We start from the raw sequence: 13051 nt of genomic DNA on the forward strand, positions 1-13051 counted from the left end.
TAATCTCCACAGAAGCATAGCTGCAGCTGCACACTGTGTCCTCTCCAGCTGTCGCCCGGGTGTACCATGTTCCTGAGCCACCCTGGTCCCGAGCTGGTGCGGTAATGGGCTGGGGGAGACAGCTTGTGATGGGGGTGTCCATCTGAGCCCGGGGTGAGCTGTTGTGGTGGGGGGGTATGTTGGCATGGTGCCTGCCACCCAGTGACACCTGAGCTGCCCAGAGCTGGTGTGATAAAAGGTAGAAGTGTTTGTGTCCAGTGCCCTGTTCTGGTCTGATAAGGGGGTTGTTGGTTTATCAGACCAGCTCAGCTACTATACCTATATATAATATATCTGTGTCCAGTATGTCCCGTAGCACAAACCCCCCCTCCTTGTTGTCAGGCGGTAGCTGGGCCACTCACCCTGAGCTGGTCTGATAAACAGGAAAGGGGAGGGGGTTACACCATGCTTTACCACCAGAGCTGTCTTTAATATTGATTGGACCCTGGGCAAACATTTTCTTGGGCCCCCTCCATGCAAGTTCGCTCTCCACCTGCTCTGAGACATACAATAAATAGCAGCTAGACTCAATATCAGTTTACTGAATCAGATCAGGCAGCGATTGCAATTGGTTGCCAGAGGTTACAGTGTATCATTACTGCTTACTGACTGGTTGCTAGAGGTTACAGCACACATTACGGCTCACTGATTGGTTAGTTGCTGGCGCTTACAGCACATGATTTCTGCTTGTTGATTGGTTGCTAGAGATTACTGTACATCAATACTGCTCACTGATTGGTTGCTAGAGGTTACTGCACATCATTATTGCTCACTGGTTCCTAGAGGTTACAGCACATCATCTCCACCTGCCTGCACACCATGGACTGGGGTGGTGAGGGGACCCATCAATAGTTAGAAAACTCCTAGGGATCCTAGAACTCTTGGGATCAGTGGCAGTAATGGGGGGAGGGGGGGGTGATCAATGGCAAAGCTGATTTTTTTTTTTTACTGACTACCAATACTACCAATATAAAGAGGAGTTTCAACACTGACCACCAATGTAATAGGAGTGTACACTGACCACTAATGTAATAGAAGCATTCACAGTAACCACCAATGTGACGAGGGATTTACACTGACCACCAATGTAAGGGGGACCTTCACACTGGCCACTAGTGTGAATGAAAGGATTGTACACCTAGCCCCATTGTAATGAGAAGATTTACACTTCATGTAGTGCATGTAGTTCTGCGAGTGGTCTGCGAGTGCACGTAGTTCTGCGAGTGTTCTGTGAGTGCACGTAGTTATGCGAGTATTCTGTAAGTGCACAGAGTTCTGCGAGTGGTCTGTGAGTGCACGTAGTTCTGCGAGTGGTCTGCGAGTGCACGTAGGTCTGCGAGTGCATGTAAGTCTGTGAGTGCATCTAGGTCTGCAAGTGCACGTAGTTCTGTGAGTGCACATTGGTCTGCGAGTGGTCTGTGAGTGCACGTAGGTCTGCGAGTGGTCTGCGAGTGCACGTAGTTCTGTGAATGATCTGTGAGTGCACGTTGGTCTGCGAGTGCACGCAGGTCTGCGAGTGCACGTAGGTCTGCGAGTGGTCTGTGAGTGCACGTAGGTCTGCGAGTACCTGTGTATTGTCTTGTTGAGTACCTGTGTATTGTCTTGTTGAGTACTTGTATATTGTCTTGTTGAGTATTAGTGTCAGGAAGCTAGTTGTTAGGTAAATAGGGTATAATCCCCAATCCTCATTAAATTTAATAGGTACGATGCCCAGCGGGTGTGGAGAGGCGACTCGTTCTACATCTTGCAGCATGTATGCGTTCCTTGATCATCCAATCGAGGGTGAATACTGCTGTGCAAAACGTAAGCGCATTGTTTTCCTGGAAGCCCAGGTTCTGAATCTGGGGAAGGAACTGTCAGCACTGAGAAGTCCCTCCATACTATAGGAGAACCAGGAACGTACACGGCAGGTTCCAGCAGGGGCCAGTACAGGCAGGTGGAGACAAAGAGGTGCAGGTACTAGGAAAGAGGGTAGAGGGGGAAGTGCCAGGGAGGCCGATCCAGGGCTGGAGCATCCCAATAAGTACGCTCCATTGAGTGACATTGGTGAAACCAGTCAGGGACCAGCACTGCTGGAGCTGAGGGACTCTCCTAGCTGCTGGGGGAAGAACTCCTCCAGTGAGAGTGGGGGGGGGAAGTGAAGGGAAAGGAAAGACAGATTGTGGTGGTAGGGGAATCAATTCTTAGAAGGACAGAGAGACCAATCTGTAACAAAGACCTGAATCACCGAACAGTATGTTGTCTACTGGGCGCTCGGGTTCGGCACATCACGGATCTGGTGGACAGATTACTGGGACGGGCTGGGGAAGACCCATCTGTCATGGTGCACGTTGGCACCAATGACAAAGTCAGAGGCAGATGGAGTGTCCTAAAGAACGATTTTAGGGACTTAGGAGCTAAATTGAGGAAAAGGACCTCCAAGGTAGTATTCTCAGGAATGCTACCAGTACACCGAGCCACACCAGAAAGGCTGAGGGAGATTAGGGAAGTAAACAAGTGGCTGAAGAGCTGGTGTAGTAAGGAGGGGTTTGGGTTCCTGGAGGACTGGGCCCACTTCTCAGTCGATAACCAGTACTATAGAAGGGACGGACTGCACCTAAATGAGGAGGACGCAGATCAGGTGGGAATGAAGAAGGCCAAAAAGTTAGAGGGGTTTTTAAGGGTCCAAAGGTAGAGATAGTCAAACATATTCCAGAGGGTAGTATTTGGGGCATTAGTGATAGGTTGACCAAAGCACATAAACCCAAGTTAAGTACAGTAGCAAGTCCTAGTTCAATCTAGCAATCTTGGAACACAAAATAAGAGGATAATATGTGACCAGTCTAAACTACAAGGCATGTTCACCAATGCTAGGAGCCTGGCGGACAAGATGGGTGAACTAGAAATACTGTTGTACGAGGAGGATTTGGATTTTGTGTGAATTTCGGAGACCTGGTTCAACAGCTCTCACGATTCGCAGGCAAACATTCAAGGGTATATCCTTTATCGCAAGGATAGAGAGAGTAAAACAGGGGGAGGGGTATGCCTATATATCAAGAATAATGTACAAGTGAATCTGAGAGATGACATCACTGAGGGAGCTAGGGAGGAGGTGGAATCCTTATGGGTAGAGCTCCAAAGGTACGAAGCTAAGGGCAAAATAATACTGGGAGTATGCTATAGGCCCCCTAACCTGAGGGAGGAAGGGGAGACAGATCTCCTAAAACAATTTGGATTAGCAGCAAGGATGGAGAGTGTTATCATAATGGGGGATTTTAACTATCCAGACATAGACTGGGCGGAGGGAACCACGCATTCATCTAGGGCTCGCCAGTTCCTAAATATCTCACAGGACAATTTTATTGGTCAGATGGTAGACGCACCAACTAGAAATAAAGCGTTACTGGATCTACTGATCTCCAACAATACAGACCTGATCACGGATGTGGAAATACATGGCAATTTAGGTAACAGCAATCACAGGTCAATTGGCTTCAGTATAAATCACACAAATAGAAAACATAAGGGGAATACAAAGACACTGAATTTCAAAAGAGCCAACTTCCCTAAACTACGAACCTTACTAGAAGGCATAAATTAGGATAAAATCTTAGGAACAAAGAAGGAGAGATGGGTTTGCTTTAAGAGCATATTAAATAAGGGCATTAGCCAATGCATCCCATTGGGTAATAAATTTAAAAGCGCGAACAAAAGCATATAAAAGCAAAGGAGAAGGCCTTCAAAAAATACATGGTTGAGGGATCATCATCAGCATTCAGACTTTTTAAAAAATGCAACAAGAAATGTAAGGGTGCAATAAGGACGGCTAAGATACATGAAAGACACATAGCGGAGGAGAGCAAAAAACATCCCAAGAAATTCTTTAAGTATGTAAACAGTAAAAAAGGGAGGGCAGACCATATTGGCCCCATAAAGAATCAGAAAGGATATCTGGTTACAAAGGATGGGGAGATGGCGAAGGTATTCTCAATCTTCACAAGGGAATCGGGGGGCTTCAGTAACAAAAACTGCAGTGTTTATCCTCATGACACATCACAGGAAGCACCTCCATGGTTAACAGAGGACAGAATTTAAATTAGACTACTTGGGAAACTTAACATTAACCACTTAACAACCGGCCCATAGCCAAATGACGGCTACAGGGCGGTTGTTTAACTCTGGGAGGGCGTCCAGGGACGTCCTCCCAGAATTCGGCTCTTGCGCGCCCCCTAGGGCGCGCACTCGAGAGCATCCGTGACCGCCGGGTCCAGAGGACCCGGCGCATCACGGATCCCGGTAAATGGCCGCTGATCGCGGCCGTTTACCATGTGATCGCGCCGTCAAATGACGGTGCGATCACATGTAAACAAACTGGCGTCATCTGATGACGCCGGTTCCTCTCCTCCCCTCCTGTGTACCGATCGGTACACTGTGAGCGGAGAGGGGGATGGATGGATGGCTACAGCGTTGTGGGCTGCATCTGTAGTGCCCACAGCGCTGCACAGAGACATCCAGCCATCCATCCATGCTCAGCCATCCCTCACTGCTCTGCAATGCCCCACAATACTCTGCCATACCCTGCAATGCCCCGAAATACCCCGCAATACTCTGCCATACCCTGCAATGCCCCGAAATACCCCGCAATACTCTTCCATACCCCGCAATGCCCCGAAATACCCCGCAATACTCTGCCATACCCTGCAATGCCCCGAAATACCCCGCAATACTCTGCCATACCCTGCAATGCCCCGAAATACCTCGCAATACTCTGCCATACCCTGCAATACCCCGAAATACCCCGCAATACTCTGCCATACCCTGAAATACGCCGCAATACTCTGCCATACCTTGCAATACCCCGCAATTCTCTGCCATACCCCGCAATGCCCCGAAATACCCCGCAATACTCTGCCATACCCTGCAATACCCGGAAATACCCCTCAATACTCTGCCATACCCCGCAATGCCCCGAAATACCCCGCAATACTCTGCCATACCCTGCAATACCCCGCTATACTCTGCAATATCCCACAATACCCCGCAATACTCTGCCATACCCTGCAATACCCCGCAATACTCTGCAATACCCCGAAATACCCCGCAATACTCTGCCATACCCTGCAATACCCCGCAATACTCTGCAATGCCCCACAATACCCCGCAATACTCTGCCATACCCTGCAATACCCTGCAATGCTCTGCAATACCCCGCAATACTCTGCCATACCCTGCAATACCCCAAAATATCCCGCAATACCCCACAATACCCAGCCATACTCTGCAATACTCAGTGATACCCAGCCATACTCTGCAATACTCTGCCATACCCAGCCATGCACTGCAAAACCCCGCAATACCCAGCCATACTCTGCAATACTCGGTGATACCCAGCCATACTCTGCCATACCCAGTCATACTCGGCGATACTCTGCAATACCCAGCCATTCTCAGCCATACTCGGCCATGCTCAGCCATACTCGGCCATGCTCAGCCATACCCAGCCATGCTCAGCCATACCCAGCCTCTGTATGTGGCCAGGCTGTGGAAGTCCCACACATGTGGTATCGCCGTACTCAGGAGGAGTAGGAGAATCTATTTTGGGGTGTCATTTTTGGTATATACATACTATGTGTTAGAAATATTGTATAAATGGACAACTTTGTGTTAAAAAAAAAAAAAGCGTTTTAACCACTTCCCGCCTTCCGTCATACGACATCCTTGACTTTGTGCGGGGATCTGAATGATGGGTGCAGCTACAGGCATCATTCAGATATCAGCTTTTTCAGCCGGCGATTCCCTACACCATAAGAACAATCATAGCGGCTGTTACACTGCTTGATCGTTCTTACGGGAGGCGAGAGGGGACATCCCCCCTCCCGCCGCCCTCCGGTGCTTCTACCGACTCACCGCTACGATCGAAGCCAGGATCTTTTTTTTTGTTTTATTTCAGGCACAGCCTAGAGGTGATATGTGGGGTCTTATTGACCCCATATCTCACTGTAAAGAGGACCTGTCATGCCATATTCCTATTACAAGGGATGTTTACATTCCTTGTAATAGGAATAAAAGTGATCAAAAAAATTTTTTGGGGAAAAAAGTGTCAAACTAAAATAAATAAAGTAAAATGAACAATATTAAAAAAAAAAAAAAATTTTTAAAGCGCCCCTGTCCGCGTGCTCGCATTCAGAAGCGAACGCATACGTAAGTCCCGCCCACATATGAAAACGGTGTTCAAACCACACATGTGAGGTATCGCTGCGATTGGTAGAGCAAGAGCAATAATTTTGGTTCTAGACCTCCTCTGTAACTCAAAATTTGTAACCAGTAAAAAATTTTAAAGCGTCGCCTATGGGGATTTTTAAGTAGCGAAGTTTGGCGCCATTCCACAAGCGTGTGCAGTTTTGAAAGGTGACATGTTAGGTATCTATTTACTTCGCATAACTTCATCTTTCATATTATGCAAAAACATTGGGCTAACCTTACTGTTTTGGTTTTTTTTTTAAGCAAAAAACTGTTTTTTTTCCAAAAAAAAGTGTTCAAAAAATTGCTGCGCAAATATCGTGCGAGATAAAAAGTTGCAATGACCGCTATTGTATTCTCTAGGGTCTTTGCTAAAAAAACATATATAATGTTTTGGGGTTCTATGTAATTTTCTAGCAAATAAATGATGATTTTTACATGTAGGAGAGAAATGTCAGAATTGGCCTGGGTGCTGCAGAACGCCTGAAGGTGCTCCCCTGCATGTTGGGCCTCTGTATGTGGCCACGCTGTGTAAAAGTCTCACACATGTGGTATCGCCGTACTTGGGAGTAATAGTAGAATGTGTTTTGGGGTGTAATTTGTGGTATGCATAGGCTGTGTGTGAGAAATAACCTGTTAATATGACAATTTTGTGAAAGAAAAAAAAAAAGAAAAAAACAAAACTTGATTTTGCAAAGAATTGTGGGAAAAAATGACAACTTCAAAAAACTCACCATGCATCTTTCTAAATACCTTGGAATGTCTTCTTTCCAAAAAGGGGTCATTTGGGGGGTATTCGTACTTTTCTGGCATGTTAGGGTCTCAAGAAATGAGATAGGCCGTCAGTACTTCAGGTGTGATCAATTTTCAGATATTGGCACCATAGCTTGTGGACGCTATAACTTTCACAAAGACCAAATAATATACACGAATTTGGGTTATTTTTACCAAAGATATGTAGCGGTATAAATTTTGGCCAAAATATATGAAGAAAAATTACTAATTTTCAAAATTTTATAACAGAAACGAAGAAAAATGCATTTTTTTACAGATTTTTCGGTCTTTTTTCTTTTATAGCGCAAAAAATAAAGAACCCAGTGGTGATTAAATACCACCAAAAGAAAGCTCTATTTGTGTGAAAAAAAGGACAAAAATTTCATATAGATACAGTGTTGCATGACTGAGTAATTGTCATTCAAAATGTGAGAGCACCAAAAGCTGAAAATTGGTCTGGTTATTAAGGGGGTTTAAGTGCCCAGTGGTCAAGTGGTTAATAAATCACAGGAACCACAGATGGCCTGCACCCGAGGGTACTTAGGGAACTCAAGTAATTGCCAGACCATTGTTCCTAATTTTTACTGACAGTCTACTGACTGGAATGCTACCAGCTGATTGGAGAAAAGCCAATGTAGCACCAATATTTAAAAAGGGCCCAAAATACATCCCTGGGAATTACAGACCAGTTAGCATAAGATCAATAGTATGTAAACTCTTGGAGGGAATGATAAGGGACTATATACAAGATTTTACAAGATTTTTGTAATGAGAACGGTATCATTAGCAGTAATCAGCATGGATTCATGAAGAGTCGTTCTTGCCAAACCAATCTACTAACCTTCTATGAGGAGGTGAGTTGCCAGCTAGATAAAGGAAGGCCTGTAGACGTGGTGTATCTGGATTTTGCAAAATCATTTGACACAGTTCCCCATAAACGTTTACTGTACAAAATAAGGTCCGTTGGCATGGACCATAGGGTGAGTACATGGATTGAAAACTGGCTACAAGGGCGAGTTCAGAGGGTGGTAATAAATGGGGAGTACTCGGAATGGGGTGAGTAGTAGGGTCCCCCAGATTTCTGTGCTGGGACCAATCCTATTTAATTTGTTCATAAACAACGCGGAGGATGGGGTAAACAGTTCAATCTCTGTATTTGCGGACGATACTAAGCTAAACAGGGCAATAACTTCTCCCCTGGATGTGGAAACCTTGCAAAAAGATCTGAACACATTAATGGGGTGGGCAACTGCATGGCAAATGGGGTTCAATGTAGAAAAATGTAAAATAATGCATTTGGATGGCAAAAATATGAATGCAATCTATACACTGGGGGCAGAACCTCTGGAGGAATCTAGGATGGAAAAGGACCTGGGGGTCCTAGTAGATGATAGGCTCAGCAATGGCATGCAATGCCAAGTTGCTGCTAACAAAGCAAACAGAATATTGGCATGCATTAAAAAGGGGATCAACTCCAGAGATAAAACGATAATTCTCCCTCTCTACAAGACTCTGGTCTGGCCGCACCTAGAGTATGCTGTCCAGTTCTGGGCACCAGTCCTCCGGAAGGATGTACTGGAAATGGAGCGAGTACAAAGAAGGGCAACAAAGCTAATAAAGGGTCTGGAGGATATTAGTTATGAGGAAAGGTTGCGAGCACTAAACTTATTCTCTCTGGAGAAGAGAGGCTTGAGAGGGGATATGATTTCAATATACAAATACCATACTGGTGACCCCACAACAGGGATAAAACTTTTTTGCAGAAGGGAGTTTAACAAGACTCATGGCCACTCATTAAAATTAGAAGAAAGAGGTTTAACCTTAAACTACGTAGAGGGTTCTTTACTGTAAGAGCGGCAAGGATGTGGAATTCCCTTCCACAGACGGTGGTCTCAGCGGGGGGCATTGATAGTTTCAAGAAACTATTAGATAAGCACCTGAACGACCGCAACATACAGGGATATACAATGTAATACTGACATATAATCACACACATAGGTTGGACTTGATGGACTCGTGTCTTTTTTTCAACCTGACCTACTATGTAACTATGGGGGTAATAGTGAAGTAGTGGTGTTTAGTAGTGTGGGCAGTGGTACATTCTTCTTTTGCAGGGATTTCATTTTGGCTATTTTCAAATTAATAAGGTCTCTTTAAAGCAAATGGAAACGCTACAAAATAGCCCACCCATTAAATTGCTCATCCATATTGCTCTGATCCTCCTTGCATACACTTTCTAGTAAATCATTTTTTGAATACCTTTTCTGAATACCTGTTTTATGTTTTTCTTTGTGGTCACATGACCACAATGCCATGACTCATTCTTCTTTCTCTGTGGCTGGTGGACATGAACCCACTTCTAGCCAATAATGGCTTGGAGCTTTGGATACCGGCAGGATGAAGCCAATACTCTATAGTATTTATCAGCGTTGTCTAGCCTCCGTATGACAGAAACACTAGCCAAATTTTATAGTCACATGACCACTTAGAAAGATTAAAAAAAGGTGTTCAGAAAGTGATTTATTAAAAAATAAAACATGCAGGGAGGATCAGAGCAATAGGGAAGCAACTAACAGCTGGGTTTCCGTGTAGTCTTTTTTATCACTATTATTATCTCTAATTTTTTTTTTTTAGAGCCTTCATTAAATTCCTCAGCTGCCTCATAACATGTTCATTTTTTGTTAATTTTGCCTTAATTTGTCTTAACCACTTCCCGACCGCCGCACGACTATATACGTCCTAAGTTTGAACGGGGATATCGTTGTTATGGCAGCAGCTAGCTGCCATAACCCCGGTATCCCCGTTTTCATGCGGCGGCCGGCTTTCAGATAAAAGTGGTCCCTGCGGCGGATTTGCCGCGAGATCACTTTTATCGGTGGCGAGAGAGGGGCCCCCCCCTCCCGCCGCGTTCCGGTGCCCTCCGCCGCTTACCGGAGCCGTCGGTAGCGGCGGAGGCGATCGCGTCCTCTGCCGTGGTGTGTATAGAGACGAGTGAGGCCAAGATGGCGCTCACTCGTCTCCATGACACTGCTGGGCGGAAGCGACGTCGAAACGTCACTTCCGTCCACGCCTCTTAAAGGCATATTTTTTCAAATGTCATTTTTCTAAATGACTTTTTTTTTTTTTTTTTTTTTTTTTTTATTGCATTTTAGTGTAAATATGAGATCTGAGGTCTTTTTGACCCCAGATCTCATATTTAAGAGGTCCTGCCATGCTTTTTTCTATTACAAGGGATGTTTACATTCCTTGTAATAGAAATAAAAGTGACACAATTTTTTTTTTTTTTTTTTTTAAAGTGTAAAAATAAATAAAATATTGTAAAATAAATAATAAAAATAAAAAAAAATTTTAAAAACCCCCCTGTCCCGACGAGCTCGCGCGCAGAAGCGAACGCATACGTGAGTAGCGGCCGCATGTGAAAACGGTGGTCAAACCACACATGTGAGGTATCGCCGCGACCGGTAGAGCGAGAGCAATAATTCTAGCCCTAGCCCTCCTCTGTAGTGCAAAATATGCAACCTGTAGAATGTTTTAAACATCGCCTATGGAGATTTTTGAGGGTAAAAGTTTGACGCCATTCCACGAGCGGGCGCAATTTTCAAGCATGACATGTTGGGTATCAATTAAACATTATATTTCACAATATAAAAAAAATTGGGATAACTTTACTGTTGTTTTATTTTTTTATTCAAAAAAGTGAATTTTTTCCAAAAAAAGTGCGCTTATAAGACCGCTGCGCAAATACGGTGCAAAAAAAAGTATTGCAATGACCGCCATTGTATTCTCTAGGGTGTTAGAAGAAAAACCATATATAATGTTTGGGGGTTCTAAGTAATTTTCTAGCAGAAAAACCTGTTTTAAACATGTAAACACCTAAAATCCAAAACGAGGCTGGTCTTAAAGTCTATGAGCAGAAAAGTTTTTTTATGTTGTTCGCCAATCAACTACATTAGATCCATTGAATATTTACCAAGTGTTTTACCCAAAACATTTATATCAATCGTCATTCTTTTCTAAGTGGCTGGTTCACGTCTTTTTGCTGCAGTTTGGTTTTATGGAAAAGGAAAACTATTTGGGCCCATTAACATCTATGTGTGTGCATTACTACGTGAGCTGCAACATTGTGAATTCAAGCTAAAATCTGTAATTCAGCCTTATGCCACATACACACGAGCGGACTTTCCGGCATACTTGGCATACAATCCGATCGTATGTAGGCTTCGGCGGACTTTTTTTCCCCAAAAGTCCGCCGGACCTAGATTTAAAACATGTTTCTGACGGAAAGTCCGTTCGTATGTATGCTGGTCCGACGGAAAGCCCGCTCGTCTGTATGCTGGTCCGACGGACCAGATACAACGCAAGGGCAGGGTATTGCATCTCGCGCTCGCTTCAATAGGAAAAACGGCGTGGGGTCCCCCCTAAAATCCATACCAGACCCCGATCCGAGCACGCAGCCCGGCCGGTCAGGAAAGGGGGTGGGGACGAGCGAGCAGCCCCCCCTGAACCGTACCAGGCCGCATGCCCTCAACATGGGGGGTGGGTGCTTTGGGGAAGGGGGCGCCCTGTGGGGCCCCCCCGCCCCAAAGCACCTTGTCCGCATGTTGATGAGGACAAGGGCCTCTTCCCGACAACCCTGGCCGTTGGTTGTCGGGGTCTGCGGGCGGGGGGCTTATCGGAATCCGGGAGCCCCCTAAAACGTCACAGTCCCAGCATGCCCAGGGACTGTGACGGCATAAGGGGGCAGGGTCTCTGCCTATATAAGTCACAGCGGAGCGCTCAGAGTGCAGTCCAGCCGGAGAGACCGTCGTGTCAATATCTGGAGAAGAGAAGAGGGAAGAAGCCAAGAAGACAAGAAGCCCAGAAGTCCAGACCTCCGCTGGCAAAGAGTGGCATGAAGACAGCGGAGGAGCCGGCAGAAGAACTGGAACTCCGGGAGAAGAGGCCAGAGAGAGCGGAGATGAACCGACCGGACGCTGGGAGAAGAGGAACCGGAGGGACCCCGAAGCCGGAAGAAGACCCCCGAAGCCGGAGGAAGACCCCCGAAGCCGGAGGAAGACCCCCCCGGAGCTGTTTAATAAATGATTTTAAAAACCTGTGTAGTGTGTTTTATTATTGACACTTTTTCCCTAGGTAAATGGGTAGGGGTACCATGTACCCTATACTCATTCACATAGGGTGGGGGGCCGGGATCTGGGGGCCCTCTTATTAAAGGGGGCTCCCAGTTTCCGATAAGCCTCCCGCCCGCAGACCCCGACAACCAATGGCCAGGGTTGTCGGGAAGAGGCCCTTGTCCTCATCAACATGGGGACAAGGTGCTTTGGGGTGGGGGGCCTCGCAGGGCGCCCCCTTCCCCAAAGAACCCACCCCCCATGTTGAGGGCATGCGGCCTGGTAGGGTTCAGGAGGGGGGGTTGCTCGCTTGTCCCCACCCCCTTTCCTGACCGGCCAGGCTGCGTGCTCGGATCGGGGTCTGGTATAGACTTTAGGGGGGACCCCACACCATTTTTTCGGCGTAGGGGGTTCCCCTTAAAACCCATACCAGACCTAAGGGCCTGGTATGCCCCACGACGGGGCTCGCAAGGTGTCAACCTCGCCGATAAAAGCGGGAGATTGACTTCCTTTTCTAGTCCCATCATACCCGAGTCACGTTCAAAATGAACGGACTTGTCAGTGTGTGGACAAGTCCGTTCATTCTGAAAGTCCGCTGCAACACCGGCAAAAGTCCGTTGGAAAGACGGGCGGACTTAGCCTGCCGGAAAGTCCGGTCGTGTGTAGGCAAGTCCGTCTGTTCATGTAGTCCGCAGGAAAGTCCGGCGGAAAGACCGTCGGACCAAGTCTGCTGCAAAGTCCACTCGTGTGTACGAGGCATAACCTTCAGTCCTGCACAGTTGTATAGGCTCCTCTCATTTTCCTGCACTAAAATAGCTTATTTTGATTTCATCGCACACTGTGAATTTCCTATGCCCTGTACACACGATAGGATTTTCCGATGGAAAATGTTTGATAGGATCTTGTTGTCG

The sequence above is a fragment of the Aquarana catesbeiana genome, linkage group LG04 (assembly GCF_042186555.1).
Source record: "Aquarana catesbeiana isolate 2022-GZ linkage group LG04, ASM4218655v1, whole genome shotgun sequence".
Classification (NCBI taxonomy): Eukaryota; Metazoa; Chordata; class Amphibia; order Anura; family Ranidae; genus Aquarana; species Aquarana catesbeiana.